Here is a 15,517-nt window from a genome sequence, read left to right on the forward strand (position 1 = left end):
TTGGAAGGAAGTCAAGAAGCAAAGAAACTTCCTGACGGCAGCAGAAAAGCTGTCGAGGAGGAAGCGCACGGAATGGAGATTAACTTTGGAATTCTCGTTTCTCAATCATTGAACGGTTCACAGCCGTTGATTTGTTTGGAGTGCAAGGAATGGGTACAATTGAGGTCTCATAACCTCAGGAAGCATAGAGAGGGAGGAAGGAAGGTTCACCAGACTGATTCCTGGGATGTTGCGATTGTTCGATGACAAGAGTTGAGTGGACCATGATTATACTCGCTCGAGTTTCGAATAATGAGAGCTGAACTCATTGAAATATGCAACATTCTTACAGTGCTTGACAGCATAAATGCAGAGAGGACGTTTTACTCTGTCTTGCGAGTCGAGAACCAGGGGGCACTGTCTCAGAATAAAAGATCTGCAATTTAGGACGGAAATCAGGAGAAACGTTTAAAACTCAGAGGATGATGAATTTTTTGAATTATATACAACATAAGGCTGTGGAGGTTCAGTCTTTGAATAAATAAATGACAGCGATCGATAGATTATGGGATATTAAGGGCAGTAAGGGATGATCATGTTAAATGGTGGAGGAGGCTCGAGGGGCCGGATGGCCGACTCTTGCTCCTATTTCTTATGTTCCTTTGACTAATACACATCAACATCCTGGGCGTCATCATTGACAAAGTAGATGTGGGCAATCCTGGCGAGCTCAGTCTGTAGAACATGAGATTTTTAATTTTAAGGTCAAGTGTTCGAGCCCCACCTTGCGTGAATTATTTTCCTTAAACTTTTATGTTACTTTCACGCGAATTAACCCACACATTCAAAAAGTAGTTAGATTTGTCCCTTATGTCTAAAAGGATCAATGGGTATGGAGAGAAAGCAGGAAAGGGGTAGTGAGGGAATGATCAGCTATGATCATAGTGAATGTTGGTGCAGGCTCGAAGGGCCGAATGGCCTACTACTGCACCTATTTTCTATGTTTCTATGTTTCCCCTTGTGGGGGAATCTAGAACTTGGGGGCACAGTTTCAAAATAAGGGGTCATAAGAACATAAGAAGTCGGAGCAGGAGTCGGCCACATGGTCCCTCGATCCTGCTCCACCATTCAATACGATCGTGGCTGATCCCCATAACCCCTTATTCCCTGAAGGTTTAAGGGTCGCCCATTTAAAACGGAGATGAGGAGGAATTTCTTCTCTCAGAGGGTGGTGAATCTTTGGAGCTCTCTGCCCCAGAGAGCTGTGGAGGCTGGGTCATTGAATATATTTCAGGTGGAGATGGACAGATTTTTGGATGAGGCCATATGGATTGAATTGGTGAACAGAAAAGGGGCAATCACACGACTGGGAATGTACGGCACACCCCCGAACATCCAGAGGGAGATATAGGGTCTGGTTGTTGTGATTCAGCAAGGAAACTATCGATCCTGGAGGACAAATACTCTGTTCCAAAGGAAACGGACCCAGCCTCTCCAATCGATCAGTTAATTAATGATGTTTTCGCGTGAAAGCAACAGAAAAGTTTAACAAAACTTATTCGCCCAACCCTGAACCCACGACCCTGAGATTAAAAGTCTCAAGCTTTACCGACTGAGCTAGCCTGGCTGGGCAAATGTGGCATCCTTGACGTATGTCAAATATTGTGGGTGGATTAATGATGATTGAAATCATGATTGAGTATCTCACAAACTTGAATTATGGAGTTCATTCAGTTCGCATTTCTTTAATTGTGCAAAAGAAGATTGTGGGTTATTTAATGATGTTTTTCCATGAAAGCTGCATTAAATTAAAATAAATGTAATCCCCTGACGTGGGGCTCGGACCCACGACCCTGAGATTAAAAGTCTCATACTCTACCGACTGAGCTAGCCGGGCTTCCGCCCAACGCAGATTTTTATCGCTCATTGCAGCCAGGCGCCTGTTGGCTCCGCCCCAGATGTTGAAACTTGCTGTTGAAACTTGTGTCGTGTTTGTCACGTTTGCTTTGCACGCAAAAGGTCCCTGGTTCAATCCCGGGCAGAAACATTATGTTTAAACTTTCTGTGGATGAACAATCGGAGGCGAGTTTAGTCTCCTGGAAAATGCTGCCTGACCTGCTGAGATTTCCAGCATTTGCTGTTTTTATTTGCTATTTATTCTCCTGGCAAAAGGGCTCCCTTATTCATTAATTGCTCTTTATTTCACTTCAATAAATGGATAACATTGACTGAGAGAAAACGGATCCACCGGGGAACTTTTGCGTGTGAGGCCAACGTGATATCCTTACACTGCAGCCCATCAAAGGGCGAGAAACCACTGAATATAAAGGATGAGCTGACAAATATCAGGGGCAGTGCAGTCTGGTCAACGTCACACCCTCCTTTCTTATTCAGCAGAGGCATGAACGGGAGTCAGACGCCACAAAGTTTCATTAAAGACACAAATACAAGTAACACTTGCAAATCTTTTCAGTGTAAAATTCTTTCACTTTATTTGAAATCCTATTGCGTTGAATCTGCAAATACGCACGGTGGGATATTATCTTCACTACTGATTGTATTTTGTGTTCACGATAGGAATAACCGGTGCTGTTAAATTTGATAATAAATTTGCCACAGATCCCTGAAGACTTTGAACCAGAAAGCTAAAATACAGTGAGTAAAATGGGATATGGTTTTCGAGTTAAGATGCAAAGCACAGGACTAATGATTGAAGTATGGACTGTTCCTGCGTTAGCATTTGTTTAATTGTGCAACAGAAGGTGAGGGGTTAATTATTGATGGTTTCCCGTGAAAGCAAGAGAAAAGTTTGAGAAGAAATCATACGGTGCCTGTCAGGTGAGCGCTGCCTGTGATATCTGGTGGGAATGGGAGGGGATTTTAAAGCCCCTTGTATGCAGAATCTTCATATAGTAAAACATCTCCAGCTCACTGTGTAGGTCTCATGATGCAACGGTAGCGTGTCTGAATCCAGATCCGAAGGTTGTGCGTTCACATCACTTCGGGGTCACTGTCCTCTTGGACATTTTCCTTCCAGAATTATTGTTTCCTTGGCTGTTTGGCAATAACCAGACCCTTACTCCAAGGTCTGTCTAACTGTTTCCCCGGTGTCAGGCAGAGATACGATTTCTGCCCTGATTTATTTCATGTGACAGGACACAAAAGTTCAAAATCAACCTGCAGGTGGACATAGGCAGCACTGAATATTCAGGATGGCCGAGCGGTGTAAGGTGCTGTGTTCAGGTCACTGTTTCCTCTGGAAATGTCGGTTTATGTCCCACTTCTGACATTTCTTATATTTAATCATTAAGCGGAATCCATTTGTTTTGTCACCACCAACTTCTTAAAGGTACGATTCAGCAGTCCACCTGCTCGCTTAACATTTCCGTCTGACCTGGTACTGAAGTTTGTTCATTCTTTTGTAGACCGGCAATCATATATTTTGCCCTGAGCATGTGAGGAACTTTTATCCCGATCTCATTGGGTTTAATTTTGGTAATCTGGTGCTAAAAGTGGGGATGTTTCTGCAGTGCAATGGTTAACACGTTCGCCTCACAAACGAAAGCACTTCGGGGGGAAATATTTTCTGGAGCTTTCTCATGCATGTTCAGAGGAGAGTTTGTTCTCCTGTGAAAGGTCAAGAGATCATACGAACGTAAGCGTTAGGAACAGGAGTCAGCCAATCGTCTCATTTTCAAGTTTTCAAGATCTTTCCGCCCGGTTTAGGACCGGGAACCTTTCGTGTGTGAGGCGAATGTGATATCTACTTCACTACCGAAACACTGTGATAGAATCGATCTGAGGATAAAACCACAGCTCTCACCTACACAGCTAGCCGAGAATTCAGGAACTTGTTTTAAGAGAATAGAATGAAGGTGCTATATTTAGGAAGGCTGTAAGTGTGGCCTTCGACAGCGTGGACAATTTTCCACGCCACGGGAACCTACTATCAGCAAGGGCAGACATCGATGACGAGGTCCAACACCGCCTCCAGTGTGACAGCACAGCCTTCCATCACCTGAGGTGGAGAGTGTTTGAAGACCAGGGCGTCAAATCTGGCACCAGGCTTATGGTGTGCAGGACGGTGGTGATACCTGCCCCGCAGTATGGCTCCGAGACATGGATTATATACAGCAGACATCTCAAATCACTGGAGAAATACCACCAGGGCTGTCTCCGCAAGATCCTGCAAATCCCCTGGTAGGACAGACGCACCAACATCAGTGTTCTTGCTCAGGCCAACATCCCCAGCACTGAAGCACTGACCAGACTCGACCAGCTCCGCTGGGCGGGCCACATTGTCCACATGCCCGACACGAGACTCCCGAAGCAAGCGCTCTACTCAAAATTCCGACACGGTAAGCGAGCCCCAGGTGAGCAGTGTAATTTATTTCACACTGCTGTATATAACTGTACCTTACCATGCTATACATGACTGTAACTAGATATGACCTGTAACCACAAGCATACTTTACCACCAGGGATGCACTTGCAGGAGACACTGCATACCTGTTCCACACAGGTATATAAAGGCAGGTCTCAGGCAAGTGTGGCATTCAAGAGCTGTGAAATAAAGGTGCAGGTCAAGAGTGACCTTGACTTCAGCATGTGCCTCGTGTAAGTATGTACTGCAGGGTCAGGACTTTAAAGTGGCGACGAGTTACGGGATCACAGAATCCACAGAATGGCTACCAACGGCTCAGATGAGAAATATAATGCAGAGACAATTGGGAGGACTTTATAGAAAGGCTCCAGCAAAGCGTTGTAACCAAAGACTGGTTAGGCGACGATAAGGCAGACAAGAGAAGAGCCCATCTCTTGACCAGCTGTGGCTCGAAAACATACGCCTTAATGAAGGACCTGCTGGCACCCGAGAAACCAGCAAGCAAGTCGTTTGAAGAATTGAGCACACTGGTAAGAGACCACCTGATGCCAGCAAGCAGCCTACACATGTAAGCTACCTCGGACCCGTGCCAATAGTCCCCGTACACCGAGCACAGGCTCAGGAAAACCCCGGGGGAGAGGATATCCCATTCACTGGGCCTGCCAGCAACACTGAACAAGTGCCCGGTCTGAAACTTTCCAGTGCAATAACTTGCAACTGGACCATCCAACAGTCAGGTTGGCCGAGCGGTCGAAGGCGCTGCGTTCAGGTCGCAGTCTGCTCTGGAGGCGTGTGTTCAAATCTCACTCCTGGCATTCAGTGTTTTTAATTACAAATTCATTTGTTTGGACACCACTCTCAAGTGCTTTGGGACATCCATCGAACTTAATAAAATGACCCCACTTCAATTGCAAACAGTGATATCAAAGTTACTTCCCAAACCGGGAATCGATGACGGGTGGCTGCAACGAAAGGAATGGTTTTGTGAAGCATTGAAAGGTGCCCTCGAAATGTCTCGCACTGCTCATTTCAAAACACGGTTATAATTTGTTTCAGTGCAAAAGAAGACAGGCTCAAATGGCCGACTCCTGCTCCTGGTTCTTGTGTTCTTATACAGAGCACAGAACAAATGATTAAATGATCAACTCTCACTCAGTCGCATTTCTTTCATTGTGCAAAATAATTTATGGGTTAATTAATGATGTTTTCCTGTGAAAGCAACATAAAAATTTAAGGAAAATAAATCGGCCAACGTGGGGCTTGAACTCACAACCGTGAGATTAAGAGTCTCATACACGACGAACTGAGCTAACCCGGACTGCTTAAGTTGCGTCTTCCTGTCGCTGATAGCTGCCAGGGGCCTGTTGGCTCCGCACCATGGGTTTATCTCGAACTTCAAACCTCGAAACTGGTTCTCCTGATTTCGAAGCCACTTGCATTGCGGAACCTTCATTTCGACGAACATCTCCAGCTTAATGTGTAGGCCTCGTGACGGAACGGTAGTGTGTCTTACTTTAGATCCGAAAGTTGTGTGTTCAAATCAGGTCGGGATCACTGTTCTGTCAGACATTTTTTTTCCAGAATTAATATTTTTTTTTCTGTTTGGCAATAACCAGACCCTTGCTCCAAGGTCTCTCTCACTATTTCCCCGGTGTCAGGCAGAGATACGCCTGCTGTCCTCATTTATTTCATGTGACAGGAGACAAAAGTTCAAAATCAACCTGCAGGTGGCCACACACAGCACTGAATAGTCAGGATGGCCTGACTATTATCCCTACCACAGTGGATAACCTCATATTTCATACATTATACTCCATCTGACAAATTACTGCCCAGCCACTGAGCCTATCGATATCGCTTTGCAGATTGTTTGTGTCCTCCTCACAACTTGCTTTCCCACCGATCTTTGGATCACCTTGGCTACATTACCAACATGCAGAGCACAGAACCAATTATTGACCGACTGACTTTCCGTCAGTTAGCATTTCTTTCAGTGTGCATAAACAGATCATCGATTCTTAACGATGTTATCCCATGAAAGCAAAATAAAAGTTAAACGAAAATAATTTGCACACTTGAAAGGAATATTTTTGGTTGGTGCAATTCCGGTCAGAGAAATGTTGTGAAAGGAAATTTTTGTCGAGAGAGGGATTGAGTATTTCAGCATATTGCTGAACACTTCTCTCTGGGCATAGAACTAGGCACCAGTTTCTTCTAGTGTAGCAGTTATCACATTCGCCTCTCACGCGAAAATTCCCCGGTTCAAGCCTGGGCAGAAACATTATTTCTGAAACAAAAACTGGTTTTAAATGTTCATTGTTCATGTGACAATGGCCTCCTTCCGTGCCGCAAACTTCTCTGATTCCATGATGAGCAAGGAACATTTGAAACCATTCTCCTAAAACACAGAGTGTGTAAAATCAGAAAGGGAATAAAACTTCTCAATGATTCAAGTTTCACAAATTATTAAAATTAAGTTGTTGAAGTTTCGACTGTCCCTCAGTGATCATTTTAGCATTTCTTACAATCTGCTAAACAATGCTATCGGTTAATATCAGCAGATAAAAGCCGCATTTCAAACCCGGAATCAACTTATTCATTATTCACCCTTCCCAGTTCAACTGCACAGATGGTTATTTATACTCCATCCCAGAAACTCAAATCCAACTTCTGACATTCATTATTTCGAATTACCAACTCATTTGTTTTGACACCACTCTGAAGTGCTTTGGGTCATCTGTGTAATTTAATTGAATTACTTCACTTTAATTAAAAACGGTGGTAGCAAAATTACTTCTCCAACTGTGAATCGAACCCCTGTAGCTGTCGTGATCAGAATGTTTTTGTGAAGCATTTAAATATGCTCTCTAAAATTCTCGCATTCCTAATTTACAAATAGGGTTACCATTTGTTTCAGTGTGAAAGAAGGAGATTGAAAATGACAACAAAAACACCAGGCAGCGACTACATTAAGAACAATTCTAACTTTTCACAAAGTTAGTTTTACGAAGTAACGGCTGAGCTAAATTTGGCACTAACCAGTCCCATCAGAATTTTAAATGTTTCTATGAGATCCCCGCTCATCCTTCTAAATTCCAATGTATAAAGGCCCAGTTGATCCAGTCTCTCCTCATATGTCAGTCCGGCTTGCCCCTTATCCTTAGACTGTGTCCCCTGGTTCTGGACATCCCCAACATCGGGAACATTCTTCCTGCATCTAACCTGTCCCGTCCCGTCCAAATTTTAAATGTTTCTATGAGATCCCCTCTCATCCTTCTAAACTCCAGTGAATACAGGCCCAGTTGATCCAGTCTCTCCTCATATGTCAGTCCTGCCATCCCGGGAATCAGTCTGATGAACCTTCGTTGCACTCCCTCAATAGCAAGAAGGTCCTTCCTCAGATTAGGAGACCAAAACTGAACACAATAATCCAGGTGGTGCCTCAACAAGGCCCTGTACAACTGCAGTAAAACCTCCCTGCTCCTATACTCAAATCCCCTCGCTATGAAGGCCAACATACCATTTGCCTTCTTCATCGCCTGCTGTACCTGCATGCCAACTTTCAATGACTGATGAACCATGACACCCAGGTCTCGTTGCACCGCCCCTTTTCCAAATCTGCCGCCATTCAGATAATAGTCTGCCCCCGTGTTTTTGCTCCCAAAGTGGATAACCTCACATTTATCCACAGTATACAGCATCTGCCATGCATTTGCCCACTCGCCTAACCTGTCCAAGTCACCCTGAAGCCTCCGAGCGTCCCCCTCACAGCTCACACCGCCACACAGTTGAGTGTCATCTGCAAACTTGGAGATATTACACTGTTACATGTTCATTACATGTTGCAATGAACATTCTGAATTAGACACCTCAAGTAAAGTGCGTGCAATGGGCAACGATTCAACAATTAACATAAGTACGCAAGTAGCAGGAGTCGGCCATTCGGCCCCTCGAGCCTGCTCCACCATCCAATAATATCGTGGCTGTTCTGATCCTGCACCCCTGCTCATTTTATACTCCTCTCGAGTTTCTGCAGTGTCGAGTTCTCGCTATCTGTCCTAAGCTTCCCTTTTTCCTTTATCTTACCCTGTGTGTCCCTTGAGGAATTTTTATCCCCCATCTGACTTTACTCACTCTGTGTTTTAGGAGACTGGTTTAAAATGTTAATTGCTCATCATGGAATCAGAGAAATTTATAGCACGGAAGGAGGCCATTCGGCCCATCGTGTCCGTGCCAGCCGACTAACAGCTCCCCAGCCCAGTCCCACTTTCCAGCTCTCGGTCCGTAGCCCTGTAGGGTACGGCACTTCAGGTGCACATCCAAGTACTTTTTAAATGTGCTGAGTGTTTCTGCCTCTATCACCTTTTCAGGCAGTGAGTTCCAGTGATTTCCCCTAGAATCCCCTCTAAACCGTCGACCAATTACTTTAAATCTGTGCCCCCTGGTTGTTGACCCCTTTTCTAAGGGAAACTGGTCCTTCCTGTCCACTCTATCCAGGCCCTTCATAATGTTATACACCTCAATCAGGTCTCCCCTCAGCATCCTCTGTTCCAAGGAAAACAAACCCAGCCGATCCAATCTCTGCTCAGAGCTTAAATTCTCCAGTCCGGCAACATCCTCATAAACTTCCTCTGTATCCTCTCCAGTGCAATCACGTCCTTGCTGTAATGTGGTGACCAGAACTGCATGCAGTACTCTAGCTGTGGCCTAACAGTTCAAGAATAACCTCCCTGCTCTTGTATTCCAAGCCTCTGTATAATCGATCTGGACAGCAGCCTGTACTGCCGAGAGGTGATCATGGGAGGCTGAGCCTTCGTGGAATCGGAGAGGAGGAAGCTCTCTGCTGATCAACATGCAGTCACCCACAATTCCTCATTCTTTAGGCGGCACTGTGTTACTGTAAGTTGGGGTGGATTCGTGAAAGAGTCCATGTCATTACTGGCTTGCAACAGAAGCTATTTACCCAACGTGGGGCTCAAACCCCCAATTCTGAGATTGAGAGTTTTATGTTTGACCAATTGAGCTAGCTGGGCTTGGCAAAGCTATGGATCCTTGTTGTATCTCAAATGTTGTGGGTGGATAAATAATTGAAATAATGATTGAGTATCTCACAGACTTGAATTATTTTTGCCAACTTGTCATCGGGAACATTCTTCCTGCATCCTCGTGAACCTTGCCTGAACTGTCTACAATGTAAGTATATCCCTCCTTAAATATGGAGATTAAACTGTTAGCATTTCTTTCATTGTGCAAAAGAAGATTAATTCTCGTGAAAGCAACATAAAATTTTAAGGAAAATAATTCATCCGACGTGGGACTCGAATCTCATGTTCTACCGACTGGGCTAGCCGGGCTTCTCAACATCACTCTAGTCAATCCCCTTCAGTTAGTGGTCAATGGTGATCCCAGGCTGTTGATGGCGGGGGATTCGGCGATGGTAATGCCGTTGATAGCCGGCCCTTCTTAAGTTGCATCTTCCTGTCGCTGATTGCTGCCAGGCGTCTGTTGGCTCCGCCCCGTGGGTTTATCTCGAACTTCAAACCACGAAACAGGTTCTCCTGAATTCCAAGGTGTGTATGGAGATCAACCATCAAAAACTCTGTCATTAACCACAGGGGGTCCGCCAATTTTCTGATCGCAATGCGCTTTCAGTCCTTGTCCTTAAAATTGCGGACGTGTAAATTGGGAAGTTTAATGACTTTGAAAGGAACATTGTTGTTTGGTGCAGTTCCGGTCAGAGAAATGTTTGTGAAAGGAACGTTTTGCAAGAGAGGGATTGAGCGCCTGTTGGCGGAAACATTTTTGAAATGAAAACTTGTGGACGATAAAATGGAACAAGAGCAGTCCGGGGTACATTGTCACATGATGCAAGCTATCTCGGACCCGGACCAAAGCTCCCCGTACACCGCGCACAGGCTCAGGAAAACCCCGGGTAGAGGATATTCCGGTCACTGTGCCTTCCAGCAACACTGAACAAGTGCCCGGTCTGAAACTTTCCAGAGTAATAACTTGTAACTAGAGCATCCAACAGTCTCTTGGGATCCCTTGGAACTTCAGATGATGCTCTCCCTGATGGTGGAACATGGGAGTGCATGCTTTAGAGAGACACAACATCACTCCCCCGCCAAAGTCAAAGTAAAAAGTTTTTACATGTTGAGGCGGTCGGGAGCTTTTCTTTCCCTGGTGGACCACCTCGGTACAAATGTCTGTTCTGGTGTGTTGGCTGTGCCCTCGCTGGGCTGGTGTGTTGTTGGCCCTGCAGGGCTGCTGGGTATGTCTGGCCTTGCTGGACTGTTGGGTGTGATGTGTTCGATTTCCTGGTCCGTGGTGGTGTCGTTGATCCTTTGGGTATGTGTTGCGGGTTCGAAAAAGGTGGTGTCTGCTGTGGGTTGTTCAGGGCAGCCTGTGAACCACAGCCTCGTTTGGTCCAGGTGCTTTCTGCAAATTTATCCATTGTCTAGTTTGACGACAAACACCCGACTCCCTTCTTTAGCGATCACCGTGCCCACGATCCACTTTGGACCATGTCCATAGTTTAGCACATACACAGGGTCATTCAGATCAATTTCCCGTGACACAGTGGCGCGACCATCATTTACATTTTGTTGCTGACGCCTGCGCTCTATCTGATCATGCAAGTTGGGGTGGACCAGCGAGAGTCTGCTTTTAAGTGTCCTTTTCATGAGTAGCTCAGCCGGGGGCACCCCTGTGAGCGAGTGGGGTCTCGTGCTATAGCTGAGCAGTACTCGGGACAGGCGGGTTCGGAGTGAGCTTTCTGTGACTCGTTTGAGGCTCTGTTTGATTGTTTGTGCTGCCCGCTCTGCCTGCCCATTGGAGGCTGGTTTAAACGGGGTCGAGGTGATATGTTTGATCCCATTGCGAGTCATGAATTCTTAAAATTTGGCACTGGTGAAACATGGCCCGTTGGCACTGACCAGTATGGCACGCATGCCGTAGGTGGCAAACATGGCCTTCAGGCTTTCAATGGTGGCGGTGGCGGTGCTTCCCGACATTATTTCACATTCAATCCATCTTTGAAAAATTATCCACCACCACCAGGAACATTTTACCAAGAAATGGGCCTGCATAGTTGACATGGATCCTCGACCCTGGTCTGGAGGCCAGGACCGCAAACTTGGTGGTGCCTCTGTGGACGCGTTGCTCAAATGAGCACATACACTGCATTGCCGTACACAGGACTGTAAGTCAGAATCGATACCGGGCCAGCAAATGTGGTATCTCGCTATCGCTTTCATCATTACTATACCCGGGTGTGTGCTGTGGAGATCCGAGATGAACGTCTCCCTGCCATTTTTTGGCAGCACTACGCGGTTACCCCACAACAGGCATTCTGCCTGACTGGACAGCTCGTCCTTTCGCCGCTGGAACGGCTTGATTGGCTCTTGTATTTCAACGGGGATGCTGGCCCAGCTCCCATGCAATACACAGTTTTTTACTAGAGACAGCAGAGGATCTTGGCTGGTCCAAATCCCAATCTGGCGGGCCGTAAAAGGTGATTTATCATTTTCCATCGCTTCCATGACCATCAACAAGTCAGCGGGCTGCGCCCCCATCAACAAGTTTGCAGGCTGCGACATGTCTACCCCTGTGGTGGGCAATGGTAGCCGACAGAGCATCCGCACCATTCTCAGTGCCTGGCCTGTGGTGGATTGTCTAGTTATACGCTGAGAACTTGAGTGCCCACCTTTGTATGCGGGCTGAGGCATTAGTATTTATCCCCTTGTTTTCAGCGAAAAGGGATGTGAGGGGCATGTGATCGGTTTCCAGCTCAAATTTGAGGCCAAACAGAAACTGATGCATTTTCTTTACCCCGAACACACACGCTAATGCCTCTTTCTCAATCATGCTGTAGGCCCTCTCGGCCTTAGACAAGCTCCTGGAAGCATTGGCGAAAGGTTGCAACTTCCCCGCAATGTTAGCTTGTTGTAATACACACCCGACTCCGTACGACGACACGTCACCTGCTAGCACACGTCTTTTACACGGGTTATACAATACAAGCAGCTTGATGGAGCATAAAAGGATGCTGGCTTTGTCAAAAGCAAACACTTGTTTTTTTTCCCCATACTCAGTTCTCACCTTTGTGCAATAACACATGTAGAGGTTCTAAAAGGTGGTTAACCCCGAGAGGAAGTTACCAAAATAGTTGAGGAGTCCAAGGAACGACCGCAGCTCCGTGAAGTTCTGTTGCCTGGGCGCGTTCATGATAGCCTCTTTATTGGCGTCTGTGGGCCGAATGCCGTCAGCCGTGAACTTTCTCCCCAAAATCTCCACTTCTGTTGCCATGAAGACGCATTTCGACCTCTTCAGCCGCAGCCCTACACGATCCAGTCGCTGGAGGACCTCCTCCAGGTTTTTTATGTGTTCGGCGGTGTCCAGACCCATAACCAATATGTCGTCCTGAAAGACCACCGTGTGTGCTACCGACTTGAGTAGGCTCTCCATGTTTCTCTGGAAGATCGCTGCAGCCGACCGAATTCCAAACGGGCATCTGTTGTCGCTGGACAGTCCCTTTTGCGTGTTGATGCAGGTGAGGACCTTCAAAGACTCCTCCAGCTCCTGCATCATGTAGGCCGCAGTCAGGTCAAGCTTGGTGAACGCCTTGCCTCCTGCCAGCGTGCAAAATAGGTCGTCTGTCTTTGGTAGCGGTTATTGGTCCTGCAGCGAGAAACGATTAATAGTTGCTTTATAATCGCCGCAATCCCAAACAGTGCCATCACTATTGAGTACTGGAACAATCGGGCTGGCCCACTCGCTGAATTCCACTGGGGAGATGATGCCCTCGTGTTGCAGCCTGTCCAGCTCGATTTCCTCTCTCTCCTCATCATGTGAGGTTCCGCTCGGGCGTTGTGGTCAATGGATCGTGCCTCTGGGACCAAGTGGATCCGCACCTTCGCCCTGGAAAAGTTTCCAATGCCTGGCTCAGAAAGGGAAGGAAATTTGTTCAGAACCTGGGCACATAAGGCCTCATCGACATGTGATAGCGTTCGGATGGTATCACAGTTCCAGCGGATTTTCCCCGCCAGCTCCTTCCAAGCAGTGTGGGGCCAGCGCCAGGGACAATCCAGAGTGGCAGTTCGTGCACCGTGCCCTCGTAGGTGACCTTGACCATGGCGCTGCCCAGGACAGTTAAATGTTCTTTGGTGTACATTCTCAGTTTCATGTGGATGGGGCTTCGGGCTGCTCTGAATGCCTTGTTGCACCACTGTCTCTCAAACATCTTTTTACTCAGGATGGATTGGCTAGCGCCAGATTCCAGTTCCATGGTTTGGGGTAAGCCATTCAATTTTACATTTAGCATTATAGGTGGACATTTCGTCGAAAATGTGTGCACCCCGTGTACTTCAGCATCTGCCTCCTCTCTCTGAGGCTCGAAATTGCTTGATCCACCATGGACCGATCTTCCTCTGCCACATGGTGGTTAGCAGCTTTTGCAGAGCTTGCAGCTCATTCGCAAGCTCGTTGGAGATGCCCCATTGTTCCACAGCTCTTGCAAACATACCCTTTGAAGCGGCATGAATAGGCTGAATGGAAGCCTGCACAACGCCAACAAGTTGTGAATTGCCTTGCACTCATCCATTGTTGGGGACACTGAGTCATCTGGGTCACCTGAGGCCTGCTGGCAGTTGCAGACTCGTGGGTTCTGCCCTGTATATTTCTGCTCACAAACGCAGTTCCAGTTAATTTATGAACATTGCTATGACTTGTGTGCTGAGAGATTTGCTTGGTGTTATCACTGGTGGAAATAAATACCTGTGTTATCGCAATGGCCTTACTGAGGATCGGTGTCTGTACAGCTAAAGTTTTTCGTAGGATGGTCTCGTGGCCAATGCCCAGTACAAAACAGTCTCTGAGCATTTGCTCCAGGTAGCCATAAAACTCACATTATCCTGCAAGTCGCCTGAGCTCCGCGATGTAACTCGCCACTTCCTGACCTTCAGATTGCTGGCACGTGCAGAACCGATACCTCGCCATAGCACGCTCTCCCTCGGGTTAAGATGCTCCCGAACCAGTGTACACAGCTCCTCATACGATTTGTCTGTGGGTTTCACCGGAGCCAGAAGATTCTTCATGAGACTGTATGTCTGAGCCCCACAGACTGTGAGGAGGACAACTCTCCTTTTTGCAGCACTTCCTTCTCCGTCCACCTCGTTGGCTACAAAGTACTGGTTTAGCCATTCGACATAGGCTTCCCATTCCTCACCTTCCGAGAACTTCTCCAGGATGCCCACAGTTTGCCTCAAGTTTGTGCTGGATTCATATACTCGTCGCCAGTTATTGTGTTCCGAACACAGATGATGCTGCACATGGGAGGTTAAAGTAACAGTGACCTCAGTCTTTCATAAGACACTCCAGAGTGAGGAACTGGCCTTGGGGGCCGGCTTATATACAGTGCTCCCAAATGGTGCTGGGATCCCTTGGGACTTCAGGGGATGAGCTCCCTGGTGGCGGAACATGGGAGTGCATGCTTTACAGATTCACAACACATACGTTGCCTCAACTTTGATTTCTGCCAACATCCATTGTGTTTAACCTTCGCCGGACCTCCGCCACGATCTCTCACCGTTCCTCGACCAGGACCTCTCACCGTTCCTCCACCACGATCTCTCACGGCTCCTCCACCACGATCTCTCACTGTTCCTCCACACTGACCTTCCCGCTCCTCCGCTGTACCTGGGTCCCCCCGATGTTCCTGCCCACGCACCAAACGGCGACCTGGGTTTTGATGAGGTGCAGCAGAGCAGGTCACCAGCCGTCCTGTTTAACCTTGCCACTGGACCAGGCCTCGCTCTGTCAATCCCGTGTGGTGGCTGGTGTGCAATGGTCACACCACGTTAAAACAATCCACCCACAGGCATCTTCCACCCTTTGATTGGAGTTCAGGACTGGAAAATCGGGTCATTCATTGAAACACCTGTGAACCCATGTGGAATTAAGCCTTCTTCGGTCGAGGACCCGCCTATGATGATGATGATGATGATGTGTGGGTCCTTACCAAATGCCTGCTGGAAACCATCAGATTAAATTAAGTAAGACCCGTCCCTTGATGCAGTTTTCACTGACCTTGCCTTAGGAAGGCTATATTGGCTTTGGAGGGAGCACTGTGTCGGTTTGCCAGAATGATACCTGGAT

General features: G+C 47.1%; 1 non-coding gene across 1 annotated transcript; it reads right to left on the reverse strand.

Moving 5' to 3' along the window:
* Positions 1–1,803: 1,803 nt before the first annotated feature.
* Positions 1,804–1,876, reverse strand: trnak-uuu (transfer RNA lysine (anticodon UUU)). The gene has a single exon. It is a non-coding gene; the product is annotated as a tRNA-Lys (tRNA).
* Between the last annotated feature and the right edge of the window lie 13,641 nt (positions 1,877–15,517).

Source organism: Pristiophorus japonicus, unplaced genomic scaffold (genome assembly GCF_044704955.1).
Source record: "Pristiophorus japonicus isolate sPriJap1 unplaced genomic scaffold, sPriJap1.hap1 HAP1_SCAFFOLD_110, whole genome shotgun sequence".
Taxonomy (NCBI): Eukaryota; Metazoa; Chordata; class Chondrichthyes; family Pristiophoridae; genus Pristiophorus; species Pristiophorus japonicus.